A 15,473-nucleotide genomic window follows, 5' to 3' on the forward strand; every position below is an offset into this window, starting at 1 on the left:
GTTGACTATGTCAATGGCCTTGCACTCTCCTTTTGGATTTTCTTCTGTATTGCTTGGGAGAGTACTAGGAGGGATTTCAGTGATCCTTTTACTCAGCTGGCCCACTTGTGCCTCCAAATTTCTAATTGAGGACCTTGTTTCATTCATGAAACTTACAGTGGCCTTAGATAGATCAGAGACTAAGTTTGCTAAATTAGATGTATTTTGTTCAGAGTTCTTTGTCTGTTGCTGAGTAGATGATGGAAAAGGTTTACTATTGTTAAACCTATTTCTTCCACCATTATTAAAGCCTTGTTGAGGCTTTTGTTGATCCTTCCATGAGAGATTTGGATGATTTCTCCATGAGGAATTATAAGTGTTTCCATAGGGTTCACCCATGTAATTCACCTCTACTATTGCAGGGTTCTCAGGCTCATAAGCTTCTTCTTCAGAAGATGCCTCTTGAGTACTGTTGGATGCAGCTTGCATTCCATTCAGACTCTGAGAAATCATATTGACTTGCTGAGTCAATATTGTGTTCTGAGCCAATATGGCATTCAGAGTATCAATTTCAAGAACTCCCTTCTTCTGAGGCGTCCCATTACTCACAGGATTCCTCTCAGAAGTGTACATGAACTGGTTATTAGCAACCATGTCAATGAGTTCTTGAACTTCTGCAGGCGTTTTCTTTAGGTGAATGGATCCACCTGCAGAAGTATCCAATGACATCTTAGCTAATTCAGACAGACCATCATAGAATATATCCAGGATGGTCCATTCTGAAAGCATGTCAGAAGGACACTTTTTGGTCAGTTGCTTGTATCTCTCCCAAGCTTCATAGAGGGATTCACCTTCTTTCTGTCTGAAGGTTTGAACATCCACTCTAAGCTTGCTCAGCTTTTGAGGAGGAAAGAACTTGGCTAAGAAAGCCGTGACCAGCTTATCCCAATAGTTCAGGCTATCTTTGGGTTGAGAGTCCAACCACACTCTAGCTCTGTCTCTTACAGCAAAAGGGAAAAGTATGAGCCTGTAGACTTTAGGATCTACTCCATTAGTCTTTACAGTATCATATATCTGCAAGAATTCAGTTAAGAACTGAAAAGGATCTTCAGATGAAAGTCCATTAAAGTTTGAATCTTTCTTAACAAGCAAGTAACAAACTTGAAATTTTTGAATCAAAACATTAATTGATGATGTTATTTTCGAAAATTATGTGATAAAGATAAGAAAAAGATTTTTGAAAAATATTTTTAAAATTTTCGAAGATAAATAAGAAAAATGAAAAAGATTTGATTTTTGAAAAAGATTTTGAAAAAGATAAGATTTTTAAATTGAAAATTTGATTTGACTCATAAGAAACAATTGAATTTTAAAAAGTTTTGAAAAAGTCAATCCAAATTTTCAAAATTTATGAGTGAAAAAGTGAAAGATATTTTTTTGATTTTTGAAATTTTTTATGATGAGAGAGAAAAACATGAAAAAGACTCAATGCATGAAAATTTTGGATCAAAACAATGAATGCATGCAAGAATGCTATGAATGTCAAGATGAACACCAAGAACACTTTGAAGATCATGATGAACATCAAGAACATATTTTTGAAAATTTTTATATGCAAAGAAAATATGTAAGACACCAAACTTAGAAATCTTTCATGTTCAGACACTATGAATGCAAAAATGCACATGAAAAACAAGAAAAGACACAAAACAAGAAAACATCAAGATCAAACAAGAAGACTTACCAAGAACAACTTGAAGATCATGAAGAACACTATGAATGCATGAATTTTCAAAATGCAAAGAATTTTTTAGAAAAAAATACAATTGACACCAAACTTGAAGTTGACTTAGGACTCAAACAAGAAACACAAAATAAATTTTTTTTATTTTTATGATTTTATGATTTTTTTTATTTTTCGAAAATTAATTTGAAAAAAAAGAAAAATAAGGATTCCAAAATTTTTAATATGAATTCCAGGAATCGTGTACTCTTAGTCTAAAGCTCCAATCTGAGGGTTAGGCATGGCTTACTAGCCAGCCAAGCTTTAGAAGATATTGATACTTTCCATGTATAGAGCAACTAAGTGTGTGAAGATCAACAAGCTCTTATGATGATAAGTTGAAACCCCAGTCCAAAAGATTAGACATGGCTTACAGCCAGCCAGGATTCAACAAATCATCATGAAACACTAGAATTCATTCTTAAAAATTCTGAAGAAAAATATATTTTTGAAAACATTTATTTAAAATTTTTTTTGAAAACTTTTTTTGAAAATAAGAAGAAAATTACCCAATCTAAGCAACAAGATGAACCGTCAGTTGTCCAAACTCGAAAAATCCCCGGCAACGGCGCCAAAAACTTGGTGCACGAAATTGTGATCTCAGGCAACGGCGCCAAAAACTCTGTACGCACATCTTAGTAAATCGTTTTTCATTCACAACTTCGATACAACTAACCAGCAAGTGCACTGGGTCGTCCAAGTAATAAACCTTACGTGAGTAAGGGTCGATCTCATGGAGATTGTTGGTATGAAGCAAGCTATGGTCATCTTGTAAATCTCAGTCAGGCGGATAATAATTGATTATGGAGTTTTCGAAAATTATATAATAAATAGACAGAAAATAAAGATAGAAATACTTATGTATATCATTGGTGAGAATTTCAGATAAGCGTATGGAGATGCTTTCGTTCCTCTGAACTTCTGCTTTCCTGCTGTCTTCATCCAATCAATCTTACTCCTTTCCATGGCTGGCTTTATGTAAGGACATCACCATTGTCAATGGCTACTTTTCATCCTCTCTGGAAAATGGTCCGATGCTCTGTCACTGCATGGCTAATCGTCTGGAGGTATCACCGTGGTCAATGGCTGCATCCTATCCTCTTGTGAAAATGGTCCAAATGCTCTGTCACAGCACGGCTAATCATCTGAGATTCTCGATCATACTGGAATAGGATTCACCCTCCTTTTGCGTCTGTCACTACGCCCAGCACTCGCGAGTTTAAAGTTCGTCACAGTCATTCAATCCCAGAATCCTACTCAGAATACCACAGACAAGGTTTAGACTTTCCGGATTCTCATGAATGCCGCCATCAATCTAGCTTATACCACGAAGATTCTGATTAAGAGATCCAAGAGATAATCATCCAATCTAAGGTGGAACGGAAGTGGTTGTCAGGCACGCGTTCGTGGGGGAATGATGATGATTGTCACATTCATCACATTCATGTTGAGGTGCGAATGAGTATCTTAGAAGCGGAATAAGTTGAATTGAATAGGAAAACAGTAGTACTTTGCATTAATTCATGAGGAACAGCAGAGCTCCACACCTTAATCTATGGAGTGTAGAAACTCTACCGTTAAAAATACATAAGTGATGAAGGTCCAGGCATGGCCGAATGGCCAGCCCCTATACGTGATCAATATGATCCTAAGATGAACTAAAAATCATAAGATGTCTAATACAATAGTAAAAAGTTCTATTTATATTAAACTAGCTACTAGGGTTTACAGAAGTAAGTATTTGATGCATAAATCCACTTTCGAGGCCCACTTGGTGTGTGCTTGGGCTGAGCTTGAATGTTACACGTACAGAGACTCTTTCTGGAGTTGAACGCCATGTTGTAACGTGTTTCTGGCGTTCAACTCTGGTTTGTGACGTGTTTCTGGCGTTTAACTCCAGACAGCAGCGTAGAACTGGCGTTTAACGCCCTTTTACGTCATTTAAACTCGGTTAAAGTATGGACTATTATATATTTCTGGAAAGCCCTGGATGTCTACTTTCCAACGCAATTGGAAGCGCGCCATTTGGAGTTCTGTAGCTTCAGAAAATCTACTTTGAGTGTAGGGAGGTCAGAATCCAACAGCATCAGCAGTCCTTCTTCAACCTCTGAATATGATTTTTGCTCAAGTCCCTCAATTTCAGCCAGAAAATACCTGAAATCACAGAAAAACACACAAAATCATAGTAAAGTCCAGAAATGTGAATTTAACATAAAAACTAATAAAAACATCCCTAAAAGTAACTAGATTCTACTAAAAACATACTAAAAACAATGCCAAAAAGTGTATAAATTATCCGCTCATCACTAAACTAACCCTAATTTCTCCCCCCTTTCACATGGAATGAGGCAATGCTTGATATAAGAAGAATCAGCTTCAGAGAGTCCCAAAACTGGGCTCTGGAGGCCCAAAAATCGCCCCCAGCGATTTCCATTAAGTGAGTCACGTGCTGCTTGCGACGCATACGCGTGGGTCACGCGTACGCATCGTTTGGCGAAATATGCTCCCACGCGTACGCATCACTAAACTTGCGTGGGCGTGCGTACGCACGCATTACTGTGGGCACGCATGGAAGCTGAATCTTCCAAAACTTCATTTCTTCATGTTTTCTCCCTTTTTGCATGCTTTTCCATCACTTCTTCCATCCATATTAGCCTTGTAAAACTAAAATTACTCATCAAACACATCAAGGCACCTAATGGAATGAAAGTGGAATAAAATTGATTAAATTAAGCACAAAATAGCATGTTTTCACAATTAAGCTCAATTTAGGAAGAAAACACAAAAGCATGCTATTTAGATGAATAAATGTGGTGTATGTGATGAAATCTACTCGAATCAAACCAAAATATACCGAAAAATATGGACTCATCAGTTTGCAAGGAAAAGGGGAAGGATCCACAACTTCCATATTCTCAAGTAAACAAGGCACCCAATCATGGTGCAATTGACAAGTGGAAGCATCTCCCCTTGAAGGACACTCTTACCAAGGCCAACCAGAATGACAAGATGGATGTCCTTGAGGATGTTCCAAGAAGATGATCTCAAGCTCATGACCGTCTAACTTAAGGACGTTAAAGAAAAGTGCTAGGTGGGAGACACCCACCATGGTATGATCCTCCTTGTATATAGTTTCTTACATGTAGTTTTAGAGTCTTTGTTTGATTTTGTGATTGTTTGATTTTGTTGAGTTGATTTTGTTTGATTTTGTTGAGCTTATTAGAGTCTTCATGAGGATTTCATTGATCTTAGTATTAGTTAAATTGGCAATTTTGAAGAAAAAGGCTTGATTTTGAGTATTGCCTGAAATTCTAAGTGTTTTTCAAGTATCTAGCTTGAATGAATTCCAAGATTGTACTACAATTATCTCCCTCATGTTGTTTAAAAAAAAAGTCGTCCCACGCGTGCGCGTGGATGACGCGTACGCATCGATTGCATTTCCACAACTCCTGGTACAAAAACCAAAGAGTTCTGATGGAACTGTACAAATTTCATGCTAGGAGCATAATGCTTCCCACGCGTGCGCGTCGGTGACGCATACGCGTCACTGGTCTATCTCGCACACCCACACGTGAGCGTGGGCGACGCGCACGCATCGTTTGCTGGTATTGCAACTGCTAGTACAAGAACCAGAGAGTTGCGCGAGTTTTGTGCTGCCTTTGTGCGAGGAGCACAATCTTATCCCACGCGTGCGCCTCACCTGACGCATACCCGTCCCCCTCCATTTCTGCTATCCACGCGTACGCGTGGACGAGGCACGCGCGTCACATGCCTGACGCAGCTAGCGGGGCACGCTACCCTGTTCTCTCCATTTTCTTTTTCTTTCCTATAATTTTTCTTCCTTTCTTCTTCTTCTCCTTACTACCCCTTCTCGGCCCACTACCACCGGTGATGAGCGGATAATTTATACCCTTTTTGGCATTATTTTTACATAGTTTTTAGTATGTTTTAGTTACTTTTTATTATATTCTTATTAGTTTTTATGAAAAAATCACATTTCTGGACTTTACTATGAGTTTGTGTATTTTTCTGTAATCTCAGGTATTTTTTGGCTGAAATTGAGGGACCTGAGCAAAAGTCTGATTCAGAGGCTGATAAAGGACCGCAGATGCTGTTGGATTCTGACCCTCCTACAGTCGAAGTGGATTTTTTGGAGCTACAGAAGCCCAATTAGCGTGATCTTAATTGCGTTGGAAAGTAGACATCTTGGACTTTCCAGAAATATGTAATAGTCTATACTTTGCCCGAGATTTGATGGCCCAAACTGGCGTAAAACGCCAGCCAGAGACCCTTTTCTGGCGTTAAACGCCAGAACTGGCACCAAAACTGGAGTTAAATGCCCAAACTGGCATCCAAGCTGGCGTTTAACTCTAGAAATGGCCTATGCACGTGTAAAGCTCAATGCTCAGCCCAAGCACACACCAAGTGGGCTCCGGACATGGATTTCTGCACTATCTGCACTTAGTTACTTATTTTTTGTAATCCCTAGTAACTAGTTCAGTATAAATAGCACTTTTTACTATTGTATATCAATCTCTGGACGTTTAGTCCTTAGACATTGGAGGCTGGCCACACGGCCATGCTTAGACTACTTTCTCTTATGTATTTTCTACGGTGGAGTTTCTACACCTCATAGATTAAGGTGCGGAGCTCTACTGTTCTTCATGAATTAATGCAAGTACTATTGTTTCTCTTTCAATTCACGCTTACTTCTTCTCCAAGATATATTCTCGTACTTAATTTAGTTAAGTCAGAATGAAGGGGTGGCCCGTGACAATTACCCACTATCTTCATTACTCGCTTAGCCAAGATCCGCGTGCCTGACAACCACAAGCGGTCTACATGATGTTCAACGTAGTCATTGGACGACAGCCAAAGTATAATCTCTTGGGTCTCTAATCCACGATTTACATCGCCTTTCCTGACAACAAAGCATCCGAATCTGTGAGATTAGAACCTTCGTGGTATAGGCTAGAACCAATTGGCAGCATTCTTGAGATTCAAAAAGTCTAAACCTTGTCTGTGGTATTCCGAGTAGAATCTGGGAAGGGATGACTGTGATGAGCTTCAAACTTTCGAATGTTGGGCGCAGTGACAGTGTGCAAAAAGATAGAGAGATCTTATTCCGATGCTAGTGAGAACCGACAGATGATTAGCCGTGCGGTAGCTGTACCCGATATTTTTCATCCGAGACGAGAAATCCGACAGTTGATTAGTCGTGCAGAAACCGTACCTGGTATTTTTCATCGAGAGGATCATACAGCTTGCCATGGAATGGAGCACGCATGATTGGATGAAGACAGTAGGAACGCAGAGGTTCAGAGGAAACAAAGCATCTCCAAACGCTTATCTGAAACTCCCACCAATGAATTACATAAGTATCTTTATTTTATTTTATGTTTTAATTATCTTTTAATTATCAAAACCTCATAACCATTTGAATCCGCCTGACTAAGATTTACAGGATGACCATAGCTTGCTTCAAGCCGACAATCTCCGTGGGATTGACCCTTACTCACGTAAGGTATTACTTGGACGACCCAGTGCACTTGCTGGTTAGTTGTGCGAAGTTGTGAAAAGTGTGATCACAATTCTGTGCACCAAGTTTTTGGCGCCGTTGCCGGGGATTGTTCGAGTTTGGACAACTGACGGTTCATCTTATTGCTTAGATTGGGTAATTTTATTTTATGTTTAAGCTTTTTTATTTTTATTTTCGAAAAAAAATTTGTGATTTCGAAAAATTCATTCAAAAATTTTTAAGAATGAATTCTAGAGCTTCATGAGATATGTTGAAACCTGGCTGGCTGTTAAGCCATGTCTAATCTTTTGGACTGAGGTTTCCACTTTCTATTGTAGAAAGGACATGTCTGTATTTGTTATGCTAAAGCTTGGCTGGCCATTTGGCCATGTTTAATTCTTTTGGACCGAAGCTTTAGAATAACATTGCATGAGCCTTTGGATTCTTAAATCTGATATTGTTATTTACAGTGTTTTACTAAAGCTTAGCTGGCCATTTGGCCATGTCTAATCTTTTGACCTGGAGCTTTAAATTAACATTGCATGAATCCTGGAATTTTTATTAAAAATTTTGAATTTCTTTATTTTCTTTTTCCAAAATAATTTCAAAAAAATATACAAAAAATTTTAAAACCATAAAAACAAAAAAAAAAATTATGTTTCTTGTTTGAGTCTTGTGTCAAATTTTAAGTTTGGTGTCAATTGTATCTTTTTAATTTTTCTTAAATTTTCGAAAAATTCAACATGCATTCTGTTCTTTGATCTTCAAGTTTTTCTTGATGATTTTCCTTGTTTGATCTTTAATTTTTCTTGTTTTGTGTCTTTTCTTGTTTTTCTTGTGTATTTTCGAATTATTAGTGTCTAAAGTTTAAAAATTTTTAAGTTTGGTGTCTTGCATGTCTTTCTTTTCTTAAAAATTTTCAAAAATATGTTCTTGATGTTCATCATGATCTTCAAAGTGATCTTGGTGTTCATCCTGACATTCAAAGTGTTTTTGCATATTTTTCTTGTTTTGATCTTAAATTCTTATGTCTTGTGTCTTTTTGTTGTTTTTCTCTTTCTTCATTAATTCAAAAATAAAAAATAATATCTTTTCCTTATTTTACTCATAAATTTCGAAATTTTGGGTTAACTTAGTCAAAAAATTTTAAAATTTAGTTGTTTCTTGTTAGTCAAGTCAAAATTTCGATTTAAAAATTTTATCTTTTCAAATCTTTTTCAAAAATCAAATCTTTTTCATTTTTCTTCTTAATAATTTCGAATTTCTTAAATGAATTTTCAAAATCTTTTTCTTATTTTTATTTCATATTTTCAAAAACTCTACTAACAATTAATATTTTGATTCACAAAATTTCAAATTTGTTACTTTCTTGTTAAGAAAGGTTCAATCTTTAAATTCTAGAATCATATCTTTTAGTTTCTTGTTAGTCAAGTCATCAACTTTAATTTTAAAAAAAAAATCAAATCTTTTTAATTTCTTTTTCAAATCTTTTTCAAAATAAATTTCAATCATATCTTTTTAAAATTTTAATTTCAAAATCTTTTTCTAACTTCTTATCTTTTCAAAATTTATTCTCAAATCTTTTTCAACTAACTACTTGACTTGTTTATTTTAATTTTAAAAAGTTTAATATTTCTTATTTTTTTCAAAATCACCTAACTACTTTTCTCTCTCATCTATTTCGAAAACTAACTAACAAATTTTTCAAAAATCTTTTTAATTAATTAATTTATTTAGTTTTCAATTTGCTTTTATTTCTTTTCTTAAATTTCGAATTCTAACTTATAATTAAAATAAAAACAAAAATATTTTTCTTTTCTTTTAATTAATATTCGAATTCCCTCTCTCTCTCTCATCTCTTTCTATTTATTTATTTATTTACTAACACTTCTCTTCTACTCATAATTCGAACCCTCTCCCTCTCTCTGTGTTTGAATTCCTCTTATTCTCTCTACCTCATTCTTTTTCATTCTATTCTTCTTTTCCTCTGACACATAAAGGAATCTCTATACTATGACATAGAGAATTTCTCTTTTTTTCTATTTTCTTCTTTTTCATATGAGCAGGAACAGGGATAAAGACATTCTTGTGGAAGCTGATCCTAAACCTGAAAGGACTCTGAAGAGGAAGCTAAGAGAAGCTAAAGCACAACACTCCGGAGAGGACCTTACAAAAAATTTTGAAAAAGAAGTAGACATGGTAGCCGAACCCAACAACAATGGTGGAGATGCAAGGAAGATGCTTGGTGACTTTACTTCACCAACTTCCGACTTCTATGGAAGAAGAATCTCAATTCCTGCAATTGGAGTAATCAAATTTGAGCTTAAGCCTCAATTATTTTCTCTAATGCAGTAGAATTGCAAGTTTCATGGACTTCCATTGGAAGATCCTCATCAGTTCTTAGCTGAATTCTTGCAAATCTGTGACACTGTTAAGACCAATGGGGTTAATCCCGAGGTCTACAGACTTATGCTTTTTCCCTTTGCTGTAAGAGACAGAGCTAGGATATGGTTGGACTCACAACCTAAAGAAAGCCTGAACTCTTGGGAAAAGTTGGTCAATGCTTTATTGGCCAAATTCTTTCCACCTCAAAAGATGAGCAAGCTTAGAGTGGAAGTCCAAACTTTTAGACGGAAGGAAGGTGAATCCCTCTATGAAGCTTGGGAAAGATACAAGCAATTGATTAGAAGGTGTCCTTCTGACATGCTTTCAGAATGGAGCATCTTATGTATATTCTATGATGGTCTGTCTAAATTGTCCAAGATGTCATTGGACCACTCTGCTGGTGGATCTCTTCATCTGAAAAAACACCTGTAGAAGCCCAGAAACTCATTGAGATGGTTACAAATAACCAGTTCATGTACACTTCTGAAAGAAATCCTATGAATAATAGGATGACTTAGAAGAAAGGAGTTCTTGAGATTGATACTCTGAATGCCATATTGGCTCAGAATAAAATATTGACTCAACAAGTCAATATGATTTCTCAGAATCTGACTGGAATGCAAGCAGCATCCGGCAGTACTAAAGAAGCCTCCTCTGAAGGAGAAGCTTATGACCCTGAGAATCCTGCAATGGAAGAGGTGAATTACATGGGAGAATCCTATGGAAACACCTATAATCCTTCATGGAGAAATCATCCAAATTTCTCATGGAATGATCAACAGAAGCCTCAACAAGGCTTCAATAATAATAGTGGTAGGAGAAATAGGTTTGACAATAGCAAGCCTTTTCCATCATCTTCTCAGCAACAGATAGAGAATTTTAAGCAGAGCCTCTCTAACTTAGCAACCATAGTCTCTGATCTATCTAAGACCGCTCTCAGTTTCATGACTGAAACAAGGTCCTCCATCAGAAGTTTGGAGGTACAAGTGGGTCAGCTGAGTAAAAGAGTTACTGAAACTCCTCCTAGTACTCTCCCAAGCAATACAGAAGAGAATTCCAAAAGAGAGTGCAAGGCCATAACTATATCCAAAGTGGCCGAACCTGGAGAGAGTAAAAAGGCAGTGATTTCCAGTGAGGAAGACCTTGCTGGACGTCTACTGACCAATAAGGAGTTCCCTATTGAGGAACCAAAAGAATCTGAGGCTCATATAGAGACCATAGAGATTCCATGGAACTTAATGCTGCAGTTCATGAGTTCTGATGAAGATTCTTCCTCTAATGAGGATGAAGATATTGTTGAAGAGCAAGTAGCTCAGTATTTAGGAGCAATCATAAAACTGAATGCTTTGGTTCAACTGAAACTACCTCAGAAGAAACCGGATCCCGGAAAGTTCTTAATACCTTGTACCATAGGCACCATGACCTTTGAGAAGGCTCTGTGTGACCTGGGGTCAGGAATAAACCTTATGTCACTCTCTGTAATGGAGAAACTATGGATCTTTGAGGTACAAGCTACACGAATCTCACTAGAGATGGCAGACAAATCAAGGAAACAGGCTTATGGACTTGTAGAGGATGTCTTAGTGAAGGTTGAAGGCCAGTACATCCCTGCTGATTTTATAATCCTAGACACTGGGAAGGATGATGATGAATCCATTATCCTTGGAAGACCCTTCCTAGCCACAGCAAGAGCTGTGATTGATGTGGATAGAGGAGAGTTAGTTCTTCAAATGAATGAGGACTACCTTGTGTTTAAGGCTCAAGGATCTTCTTCTGTAACCATAGAGAGGAAGCATGAAAAGCTTCTCTCAATACAGAGTCAAACAGAGCCCCCATACTCAACTTCTAAGTTTGGTGTTGGGAGGCCACCATTAAGCTCTGAGCCTCTGTGAAGCTCTCTAAGAGCTCACTGTCAAGCTATTGACATTAAGGAAGCGCTTATTGGGAGGCAACCCAATGTTATTTAATTATATTTATTTTTATAGACATTTGTTTTCCATTGTCATGTTATGTTTTCTTTGGTAGATGATCATGTGGAGTCACAAAAACAGCTGCAGAATTAAGGCAGAATCAAAAACAGCATAAAAAATAGCACGCCCTGGAGGACAGGCTTACTGGCATTTAAACGCCAGTAAGGATAGCAGAATGGGCATTTAACACCCAGTCTGGCAGCATTCTGGGCGTTAAACGCCAGAATTGGTAGAAAGACTGGCGTTTAACGCCAGAAAAAGGTGTCTAGTTGACGTTAAACGCCAGAAAAGGGCATCAGCCTGGCGTTTAACGCCAGAAAAGGTAGCAGAGATGGCGTTAAACGCCAGAAATGGCACACAGAGGGCGTTTAAACGCCAAAAAGGTGCAGGGACCAGAATTCCTTGACACCTCAGGATCTGTGGACCCCACAGGATCCCCACCTACCCCACCTCTCTTTCTCTCCTCTTCACACCTTTCCATAACACTCTTTTTCAAACACCATTCACCTATCAAATCCTACCCTCCTCCCCATAATCTCGTCACCACTCATATCCATCCACTATTCCCCAAAACCCATCATAAAATCCCACCTACCTCACCATTCAAATTCAAAACATTTCCCTCCCAAACCCAACCCCTTCATACACGACTTCCCTCTCTCTCTTACCCTATAAATACCCCTCCTTACCACCTTCAATTTCACACATCATAAACACTTAAAACCCCCCTTGGCCGAATCCAAAACACCCCTCTATCTCCTCCATTTCTTCTTCTTCTCCTCCTTTCTTTCTTCTTTTGCTCAAGGACGAGCAAACCTTTTAAGTTTGGTGTGGGAAAAAGCTTTGCTTTTTGTTTTTCCATAACCATTAATGGCACCTAAGGCCGGAGAAACCTCTAGAAAGTGGAAAGGGAAGGCAATTGCTTCCACCTCTGAGTCATGGGAGATGGAGAGATTCATCTCAGAAGTCCATCAAGACCACTTCTATGAAGTTGTGGCCAAGGAAAAGGTGATCCCGAGGTCCCCTTCATGCTAAAAAAGAGTGAATATCCAGAGATCCGACATGAGGTTCGAAGAAGAGGTTGGGAATCTCTCATTAACCCCATCCAACAAGTCGAAATCTTAATGGTTCAAGAGTTCTATGCTAATGCATGGATCACTAAGAACCATGATCAAAGTGTGAACCCGAACCTAAAGAATTGGCTCACAATGTTTTGGGGGAAATACTTGGATTTCAGTCCGGAAACTGTAAGGTTGGCATTCAACTTGCCAATAATGAGAGGAGATCCTCATCCTTTCACTAGAAGAGTCAACTTTGATCAAAGGTTGGACCAAGTCCTCATGGACATCTGTGTGGACTGAGTGCAATGGAAGAGAGACTCCAAAGGCAAGCCGGTTCAACTGAGAAGGCTTGACCTCAAGCCCGTGGTTAGAGGATGGTTGGAGTTCATCCAACGCTCTATCATTCCTACTAGCAACCAATTCGAAGTAACTATGGATCGGGCTATCATGATCCATAGTATCATGATTGGGGAGGAAGTAGAAGTTCATGAGATCATATCTCTAGAACTATACAAGGTGGCTGACAAGCCCTCCACTTTGGCAAGGTTAGCATTTCCTCATCTCATCTGTCACCTATGCAATTCAGCCAGAATTGTCATAGAGGAAGACATCCTCATTGAAGAGGACAAGCCCATCACTAAGAAGAGGATGGAGCAAACAAGAGAGCTTGCTCATGGACCTCAACAAGAGCATGAGAAAATTCCTCATCAAGAAATCCTTGAGATGCCTCAAGGGATGCATTTCCCTCCACATAACTATTGGGAGCAACTCAACACCTCTTTAAGAGATTTGAGTTCTAACATGGAGCAACTGAGAGTGGAGCACCAAGAGCACTCCATCATCCTCCATGAAATCAGAGAGGACCAAAAGGCCATGAGAGAGGAGCAACAAAGGCAAGGAAGAGACATAGAGGAGCTCAAGCACTCCATAGGATCTTCAAGAGGAAGAACTAGTCGCCGTCACTAAGGTGGACCTGTTCTTTAATTTTCTTGTTCTTATTTTTTTATTTTTTCGGTATTTATGCTTTATGTTTTGTCTATGTTTTTTGTCTTTATTACATGATCATTAGTGTTTAGTGTCTATGTCTTAAAGCTATGAATGTTCCATGAATCTTTCACCTTTCTTAAATGAAAAATGTTTTCTGAAAAAGAAAAAGAAGTACATGAATTTCGAATTCTATCTTAAAAATAGTTTAATTATTTTGATGTGGTGGCAATACTTTTTGTTTTCTGAATGAATGCTTGAATAGTGCATATTTTTGATAGTGAAGTTTATGAATGTTAAAATTGTTGGCTCTTGAAAGAATAATGAAAAGGAGAAATGTTATTGATAATCTGAAAAATCATAAAATTGATTCTTGAAGCAAGAAAAAGCAGTGAAAAACACAAAGCTTGCGAAAAAAATGGCAAAAAATAAAGAAAAAAAGAAAGAAAAAGAAAAATCAAGCAGAAAAAGCCAATAGCTCTTTAAACCAAAAGGCAAGGGTAAAAAGGATCCAAGGCTTTGAGCATTAATGGATAGGAGGGCCCAAAAGAATAAAATCCTGGCCTAAGCGGCTATATCAAGATGTCCCTAACCATGTGCTTGTGGCATGAAGGTGTCAAGTGAAAAGCTTGAGACTGAGCGGTTAAAGTCGTGGTCTAAAGCAAAAAGAGTGTGCTTAAGAACTCTGGATACCTCTAACTGGGGACTCTAGCAAAGCTGAGTCACAATCTGAAAAGGTTCATCCAGTTATGTGTCTGTGGCATTTAGGTATTCGGTGGTAATACTGGAAAACAAAATGCTTAGGGTCACGATCAAGACTCATAAAGTAGCTGTGTTCAAGAATCAACATACTGAACTAGGAGAATCAATAACGCTATCTGAATTCTGAGTTCCTATGGATGCCAATCATTCTGAACTTCAAAGGATAAAGTGAGATGCCAAAACTGTTCAGAAGCAAAAAGCTACTAGTCCCGCTCATCTAATTGAAACTAATCTTCATTGATATTTTTGAAATTTATTGTATATTCTCTTCTTTTTATCCTATTTTGTTTTTAGTTGCTTGGGGACAAGCAACAATTTAAGTTTAGTGTTGTGATGAGCGGATAATTTATACCCTTTCTGGCATTGTTTTTACATAGTTTTTAGTATGTTTTAATTACTTTTTATTATATTCTTATTAGTTTTTATGAAAAAATCACATTTCTAGACTTTACTATGAGTTTTTGTATTTTTCTATAATTTCAGGTATTTTCTGGCTGAAATTGAGGGACCTGAGCAAAAGTCTGATTCAGAGGCTGAGAAAGGACCGCAGATGCTGTTGGATTCTGACCCTCCTGCACTCGAAGTGGATTTTCTGGCGCTACAAAAGCCCAATTGGCGCGCTCTCAATTGCGTTGGAAAGTAGATATCTTGGGCTTTCCAGAAATATATAATAGTTCATATTTTTTCTGAGATTTGATGGCCCAAACTGGCGTAAAACGCCAGCCAAAGACCCTTTTCTGGCGTAAAACGCCAGAACTGGCATCAAAACTGGAGTTAAATGCCCAAACTGGCATCCAAACTGGCGTTTAACTCTAGAAATGGCCTATGCACGTGTAAAGCTCAATGCTTAGCCCAAGCACATACCAAGTGGGCCCCGGAAGTGGATTTCTGCACTATCTGCATTTAGTTACTTATTTTCTGTAATCCTTAGTAACTAGTTTAGTATAAATAGCACTTTTTACTATTGTATATCAATCTCTGGACGTTTAGTCCTTAGATATTGGAGGCTGGCCACACGGCCATGCTTAGAC

General features: G+C 37.8%; 2 non-coding genes across 2 annotated transcripts; one reads left to right on the top strand and one right to left on the bottom strand.

Moving 5' to 3' along the window:
• The first annotated feature begins 762 nt into the window (after positions 1-762).
• LOC112780623 (small nucleolar RNA R71) lies at positions 763-870 on the top strand. Its single transcript, XR_003191447.1, has one exon. It is a non-coding gene; the product is annotated as a small nucleolar RNA R71 (small nucleolar RNA).
• Positions 871-9,881: 9,011 nt separating this feature from the next.
• LOC112781365 (small nucleolar RNA R71) lies at positions 9,882-9,989 on the bottom strand. Its single transcript, XR_003192146.1, has one exon. It is a non-coding gene; the product is annotated as a small nucleolar RNA R71 (small nucleolar RNA).
• Between the last annotated feature and the right edge of the window lie 5,484 nt (positions 9,990-15,473).

This window comes from Arachis hypogaea, chromosome 19 (assembly GCF_003086295.3).
Source record: "Arachis hypogaea cultivar Tifrunner chromosome 19, arahy.Tifrunner.gnm2.J5K5, whole genome shotgun sequence".
NCBI classification, from domain to species: domain Eukaryota; kingdom Viridiplantae; phylum Streptophyta; class Magnoliopsida; order Fabales; family Fabaceae; genus Arachis; species Arachis hypogaea.